Consider the following 8,468-nt stretch of genomic DNA (forward strand, 5'->3'; position numbering starts at 1 on the left):
CTGTAAAAGAAGAGAGAAACCGCTCTTAATGCAGAAAGACACAGTTTGGCCTCATCAAGAGTCTGCAAAACTTTGAGTGCAAACTTCTGTAACAAAGAAATATTGCACATATTTCTTCAGTGGCTGTAATGCAGTTCATGGTGACAGCATCAGCTGTAAAGTTGGCAGTTCAGGGGAAGGCAACAGTCAGTCAAGCAGATATCTGATATCTGGTATTTTGTTCTTTATATTTAACCATGTTAAATATAAAGATATTGAATTGAAACCATCCCCCACCGCCCCCCAATTGCATGTATGTAATAATCCTTATTTATTTATTACTAAGGAAACACTGAGGTAGCCATTATATTTCAAGTGGATATATAGCATTTGGGAATGAACCCAGTCTGCCGTACCTCTGCCTGTATCCAGGTCTTTGGGCTGTTGTAGAAGATGAAGCATCTGGATCCATGTAAGGTCCAGCCTGCTGCACAGCTGCCTCTGGCAGTCCGCACTTCTACCAATCAGAGAAAAGTGTGGACTCATTAACTGATGATCAAGGCCTGGTTTTCATAATGTGTACATCAAGGTTAGATGTTGCTCTAGTCAAAACCAATGGAAAATTATTACCTTATTGATAAAATGCTTTTGGGAAACTGGGCCCCTGTCTGAAATGTAGTTTTTTTTTTTGTTTTACAAGGACAGATGCAACCACAATAGCATTCTGCAAACAAATCCTTCTAGCGTTGTATCACAGTATTTTGTTTTTAATATCCATTGAGCAGATTGGTACATATGGGTTCAAATCCTTTCAGGGAATTGAACCAGCATCTCTTTACCTTGAAGGCAGCCTCCCTAACCATCATGCCAGCCTCCTGCTTGCATTATTTTTTAAAGAGACTTTGTATTACAGTTTGTGATATTTTCATATCTCAAATTGTAGAGCTGAGTCCAAACAACCGAAGAGAAGGAGAAGAACTTTAATTGAGTGTTTTGGGGTCGGATGAATTCAAGTCGCTGTCCAGGCTATTCTGTGCTCTGATCTGCTCTGGTCTCCACTTGGGGCTCTAAGGTAAGGTGAGTGTTAGCAGACGTAGCAGCAGCAACACCATTAACAACAATAACAACAGGCATAAAAACTATGAGACCCTGACTGCAGTGTTAACCAATCAGGTTTAAACAAACAACGGCGTTCCCGGATAATTAGCTGTGCAGTATATAGGTTACCATGGTGATCTACCCTGGTTAAAAGTGAGCCGTGAGACCGAAAAGCCAGGGTTAAGCCCAAAGTTAGCTCGCTAACCCACTAAGCTCGCTTCGTGACACAAGCCCCAGGTGTCCTGCAATGCAAATCAAAGAATCAGAATATCATAAAAAACACTGATTGATTCCAGAGCAGCTGATGTGTTCATTTGTTGTTGAGCAAGACACTGAACCTCTTCTGGAAGTGCAACAGCAGCCAACATGACAACAGTGAAACTCAATGGGGAGAGCAAGGCATTAACACCAGCAGGGTTAGTGGTTCTATTCCCACTGAGGCAAAACACTCAATTAAAGAGTTTGAGTTGTTCAAATTATTTTACTAACCCACAGTCTGGTTGTGATTCAGATCCACCTTCTGATCGCTCCCACTGACTTCTGCTGCTGTGGAGGACAAGGAGACAAGTGATCACACATTCTCTCTCTCTCTCTCTCTCTCTCTCTCTCTCTCTCTCTCTCTCTCTCTCTTTCTCTCTCTCTCTCTCACACACACACATGCATGTGAGCAGCCTTACCCACTGTAGTAGGTGCTACTGTTATCACGTCATCATCTAGAAAAGAGTGTGCAAAAACATTTAATGAGTTCTGTCCATACAGACTATTGGATGTTAACTGATGTTAACTGGGCTAATTTCCCTCCAGTGGCTTGGAGAAAAAGTCACTAAATAGATACATAGATACATTCTGACATGTTGCGTTGTCTTTGATGTTATGTCCAAACTATTGGTTTAATCCGAATCACACTTTTTTTTCAAATGTTCAGGGATTTATCTTGGTGACATATTGCTAATTTACATAGTAACATAGTATTTACTGACACACAGTACAGGGACAACAGGACATAAAGATACACAGTGAGGTGTACATCACTTTCCACTGTGCATTCACAAGTATACATTCAGGTTACATTAATAAAAGACGACTTCACAGTTCAGTGTCATTACCTGCATTTCCTTTTAAAGCAAAGGTGGCGCAGAGAAGAATAGAGACGATCAGCATCATTTTGACGACACCCTGCACTCTGGCCAATGAAAAGACATATTTACTAAACTCACTGAGAATCACAGGTTTGATTCCTGCTGAAGAGTCGTTCAGTAACATGAAGCTGTCCCTGACCTCTGACCCCTCTGGTGACACGCATGCATGTGTCTTAGAGGGCGATACAAATTCATATTTAACAGTGAAATATAAATATGAAATAATTTCCTGAACACAAACACATTAACACACAGAAAATGTGCAAGTTCTATTGCGAGGTCTCAAAAACACACAGCCAAATATAGACTGGACTTACCGTTAGGCCTGAAAATGAGAATCTCCTGAGTTTCAGTCGGATCTGGACAAACAGAGAAAGGGGAGCACTAATATACAGCCAAGATCAAGGAAACTTGTTTATTTTACCATCAGCTGCTAACTTGTGGTTTGTTTGATTTGTGATAAAGGAGTGGGCCAATGTTCCTGTGTGTTCCAGTAAATAACGTGCAATCCTGATTACACAGTGATTTATTAAGACAAATTCTGCCAAAGTAAATGAAGGCAGACCAGTGGCAGGAAACTCCAGCCACCAAGTTCTTAAAACTAAGACAGAAATACTTTTGGTCGGCCCTAAAGCCAAAAGGGAAGAACTCTCCACAAGACTTGGGAGCCTGCATGCCTCGATCAAATCAGAAGTAACAAGCCTGGGTGTTATCTTAGATTCTGATCTAAATTTTAATTCCCATATAAACAAGGTGACCAGAACAGCGTTCTTTCATCTTAGAAATATTGCCAAGGTGCAGCCCTTCCTGACCCAGAAAGATGCTGAAAAGCTAACTCACGCATTTGTTACAAGTAGACTGGACTACTGCAACGCCCTCTTTACCGGCCTCCCTAAAAAGTCTATTGAGAGGCTTCAGCTTATCCAAAACTCTGCAGCTAGACTTTTAACAAAAACAAGGAAGCGAGAGCATATCACTCCAGTTTTAGCTACATTGCACTGGCTCCCAGTGTCCTTTAGAATTGATTTTAAAGTTCTTTTACTTGTATGCAAGTAAAAGAACTAGGAATCTAGGAACTCAAAAGAGCTAGATGGCAGAGCTTCATCCTGTATGATTCTCATCCATCCGTGGATGGTGAGGTTTTTGACCAAGAGGAGAATCTATGATTCTTGTCTGCCTTTGGCAGTGAGATCTGACGCAAATATCAGATCAAGAGTAGAATCAGGAAGGACAGGGGAATAGAAAATTATAAAGGAAAATTATAAAAGGAAAGAAAAACATGGGTTCACTCACAATGTGCATCTAAAAGCGGGAGTCAAAGAGAGGATTTGATGTATCATTTGTTGTGTTCTTTTATATTTCTATATTTCTTCCTTTAATGCTATGCATCTTGCTTGTCTGCCTTCTATTGATGTAAAGCACTTTGAGCTGCATGTTGTGTATGAAAGGTGCTATACAAATAAAGGTTATTATCATTATTAATCTCATCTCTCTCAGTCAATTTTGTGATTAAAAAAATTAAGAAAATCATTTGCAGTGAATGGAGTGCTCACTACAGGGGAGAGTTTGCGAGTAAGTTTTGCTACAGTGTTGAATAGAAACTTAGGGCCATCTTTATTAGTGTGAATTAGATCTGAGAAGTAGGAGGCCCTAGCAGTGGAGAGCGTACGCTTGTAATTCATTGGCTATCGCTCCATGCTAGCCGAAAGACCTCAAGTTTGTATGAGCGGCACTTGCGTTCTAGCTTTCTATACGCCTGTTTTTGTGCATGGGTTTCGTCAGTAAACCAAGGCGTTGGCCATGTGACGAAGCGCATCATCTCACTAAGCGTAACCTGACTGACTGACTGACTGGCTGACCTGAATTTGCCTTGTGATGCTCTCGGCTGCACTGTGGGAAAAAAAGGTATGACAAGGAAAACTTGTGATGATATGAATCACAGTTTAAATTGCAATTGCACTATTCTGTCCAATAATCGGAATTGGATTGTTTGTCAATATCGTTCAGCCCTAATTGTAACAGACTGAAAGGGTAATAAAGCAAAATAAATAAAACAAACATTAAAACAATGAAAATAAAATGTTGAGAGTTAAAGAAAAAAAAACATACATACACAGGTATTTATATACATATAGATATACATGTACACAAATGTGCATGCATCACACAAGCGGAGAGGCAGAGATGGGGAGATAATGTCAATAAACCTGAGTAATTACGGTAAGGGAGTGGAAGAGATGTGTGTTTATGAACTGCTACTGCAATATATAATATATGTGCATATAACACATATATAATATACAGAATAATGGAGGGAAATAAGGAAAATAATAAATTACGTTTGACAGAATTTAAGAGAAAATAAGACTAATGGGAGACAGGAAATAAATCATTTGATAATAATAAGGAAGGCAAAAAACCAGAGCAAGAAAAAAATGTGTCTCAACTGGTAGAGCATGTACCATCAAGGTGAAGTCTGGATCACAGTAACACAGGTTTGAATCTAGCCCGTGCCCGTTGGTGCATGTCTCTCTCTCTCTACCCTGTCTTTCCTGCCAAAAAAATTATCTTTTAAAAAAGAAAATGAAGCATGGAAGTGCCCATTAGGGCATTGACCTACCCTGGTTAAGTAAGATATATTGCTTAACAAAAAAAACTTTGGCACTCACAACAAAAAGGGCAAGGGCAGGGGCAGTAACCCCCACCCCCCGCCCCCCCCCGCAAGCCCCTAAGGCAGAGAGATCCAGGTCAAGTGGGGACACTGATACTGACAGACTTGGTTTGGTTGGGTGGTTTTGGATCTGCTGGAAGAAAGAACAAACTCATCTATTTCACTGTGGTCTTGTGTAGCTCAGTGGGTGGAGCAGTGTAACAGTGTAGAGCACGTTGGATAAAAGTGTCCTCCAGATGACACACTGGATGATACTGTGTGGTCAAAAACAAAAAAACTTAAATCCTGGTCAAGGAGAATGTAGTGGGTAAGCACTGACCGTTTACAGGAACATATTTTGAAATAATATAGACAAAAGAAACGGTGCACAGTGTCTAACCACAGTTTCATCACTTTATTAAATGAGTCCATATCATACACACACAGAACAGAGACAGACGGGTGGTTTGTTTTTCTCTTCTCTCTCCTCCTCCCTCTATCCCTCCAGTCAGAATGACACCAGAGTAACAGCATTGGAATGGAAAAGTAACAGCAAAAGAAAAAAAAAAAGTAGTGATATGTCACCATAAAAACATACAATGATCTCCCTTAGGATATAAACACACAACAGGGTTTTTTCGAAAAATTCAAAAATGTGTACAATTGAGAGTACAATTTCAGACAAATTGAAACAGTCATGTGCACCAACAAATCTGCATGTGCTTGTTTACACTCTCTCTTTCTCTCACTCACACACACACACACACACACACACACACACACACACACACACACACACACACACACAGCTGATAGGTGGCTCCTTCTGCAGTTGCTACTGTCTGCCATCTTGTGATCATTAGCAGCAATTCTGAATGCCATACAGCACACACTTATATACTGTAATACAAAATGCCCATGTTAAGTACTTAGCTGGAGATAAAAACATGGTTTTCAGTCCAACTGAACACTTTTGAGATTACTCAAGTCAGATAATGCACTTTCTGTGGAAATGCCAGTGACTTGTAGCCATACTGGGTTTGTCAATACTGCACAGTATAGTACATTGCATTCTGTCACAACACACAAACCAAAATGAGACATCAATCATTTGAAAAAGGTGAAATAACTGATGGTACAAAATGAAAACATATTATGGTCATTTTTAAAGACAACAGGTAACTTAAGTCCTTAGTAAATGAAATAACACTTTTACAGACTAGATCCTCTAGATTTCTTTTTTTTTTTTTTTTACATTTTGCCTTTATTGGATAGTCAACAATAGAGACAGACAGGAAAGACCGGGGGAGAGAGAGGGGGGGATGTCATGTGACAAAGGTCCCAGGCCGGATTCAAACCCAGGATGTCAAGGTTATGCCCTTAGGCAGCTGAGCCACCCGATCCCTTTAGATTCTACAGATGTTACATAATAATATTAAGGTAATGATATTTTTATAGCATTCAGGAACAGAACTGATAAAATGTCCAGTAAACAGTCTGGTGTCGGCGGTCCCACAGAGGGATGACTGAGGAGGAGAGTCGAGTAACGATGAATCACATAGCTACAGTACAAACCTCACTGGAACACGAGAGAGGAGGAGAGAGAGATCATCAACAAACATGAGAAGAAAAGCAGTAGATTGATTTTTTTCTTTTTCTCTCTTTTTTTCCCCCCACTATTTACATTTTGGATCGTAAAGACACCATGAAACAAAAGACGTATTTACAAAAACTGACAAACTTAAACGAAACTAAGACTGCTTCGTTGAACAAATGGGGGGGGGGGGGGGGGAATGATATAAACAACAGTGTAATAAAAAGTAAAAAGAGGAAAATAAAAATCAGTGATATTTACACGTGCGATAAGAGAAGGAGACGGGAGAGTGTGACGGAGGGAGGAAAGATGGCTTCTGAGACATGCCACATTTGATTTGTGTCACTGGGCGCAGCAGCGGGGCGGGTTCACACCTTTTCATAGCTACAGGGCGTCTGACAGCTCTGAGTGTAAACAGCAGCACCGTGACGCACCTGGTGGATCAAACCGAACAGGCCAGTTGGATTCTTTACACCGAAGAAAGCTAAATGTGGGCGGCAGTGACCATTCGAAGACAGAAGAGGACTTGTGACTGGGAGGTTGCCAGGTTGAAACCCAGAAGCAGCTGGGAAACCCTTGGTGGGGAAAGGGAACGAGAAACGCTCTCCACTCTCCTTCTATGACTAATGTCCACGTGCCGCTACGCAAGGCGCCTAAACCCCAACTGCTCCAGTGGAGCTGCTCAGTGGCCAACCAGCAGGAGGCTGTGGTTGTACTGGGCAGCTCCCAGTTGTGAGTCTGAGAATAAAATAATAAATAAAAAGAGCATGGGGCCTCAGCAGAACCCTTCACTTGTTAAAAAAGGTTCAAAACCAACAGCTGTAGCTAAAACAGCAAGTGGAGCAGCATGGTGAAACAGGAAGAAATACTTTAACTAGAAGCTTTCAAGTGGTCGGTACTGTTTACTAGAATCAGTATTGCCAACTGATCTAATCCTAAAACACTGGCTGTTGAGACTGTGCAGTTTGGAGTATAGACACACACACACACACACACACACACACAGTCACTCTCACACCAGTGTTGTCATTCACACAGAGAAAACAGGATTACTGAGAAGTCATTGATCTTGTCCAGTTTGACTGATAACAGCAGCAAACACAGCCATCCCCACCCCTCAACCAATGGGAATCCCTGCTTCGTCTTCATGTTTGTGTTAACTATTATTCACACATCTAGTCATTCATTCATTTTCCTCTCCTTTGCTTCAGTGTGCATCTCAGCATCACTGAGATACTGAAACAAATGTCCATTTACCCACCGAGGTTTCTCTTCAAACATCAGTGTGTTCATGTTGTTTTGTCTTGAAGAAATCAACAGGATTTTTCATTCATTTCCACTGATGGAAACTCAGCTTGCCAGAGTAGCTACAACACCATTTCAAAGCCCTTTCCATTTCCCAATACCCTTCACTGATCTATAATCCACAGCCCCTCATCCAAAGACAAAACAATAAATACATTTACATGAAGTATGCAAAAGCAGCTGTCTTTTACCAACCATAATTTAACATATCAAATCCCCAAGGACCCTTTAGTTCAATCAACAGAAGGACCAACATCCATTTTGCTCTGGTTCCCCAAACAGAAGGTCTTTCTCCACTGACAACAGGACAGGGACGACCTTTGTGCTAAAGGGGAATTCCACCAAAACTAACTTTTGGACGTTTTAGAAAGACAAATTTAAGACTTTTTAAGACCTTTTTAAACTGATTTAAAAACCAAAATGAGGAAACAAAGATGTCAGAAACAGCCTATAGCTAATGAAAGTTCTGAGACTTTAAATGGGCAGTGTAATAAAAAGGAAAATTGGGCATAGAAACCTGTTACTGCATGGTAAAAAATTAGACCTCTAAAGCCCTAAATTTAGATAATTTATTTTCAAACTTTTTCAGACTTTTGAAGGACCAGCAGGTATCCTGTTTTCGAGTTCTCAACATAAATTAAAATGTAATCCTATGACATCAGTCTTAGCTGGTCAATGAATATTTCATTGCTAGTCACTTTGC

Source organism: Centroberyx gerrardi, chromosome 19 (assembly GCF_048128805.1).
Source record: "Centroberyx gerrardi isolate f3 chromosome 19, fCenGer3.hap1.cur.20231027, whole genome shotgun sequence".
In the NCBI taxonomy this organism is placed as follows: Eukaryota; Metazoa; Chordata; class Actinopteri; order Beryciformes; family Berycidae; genus Centroberyx; species Centroberyx gerrardi.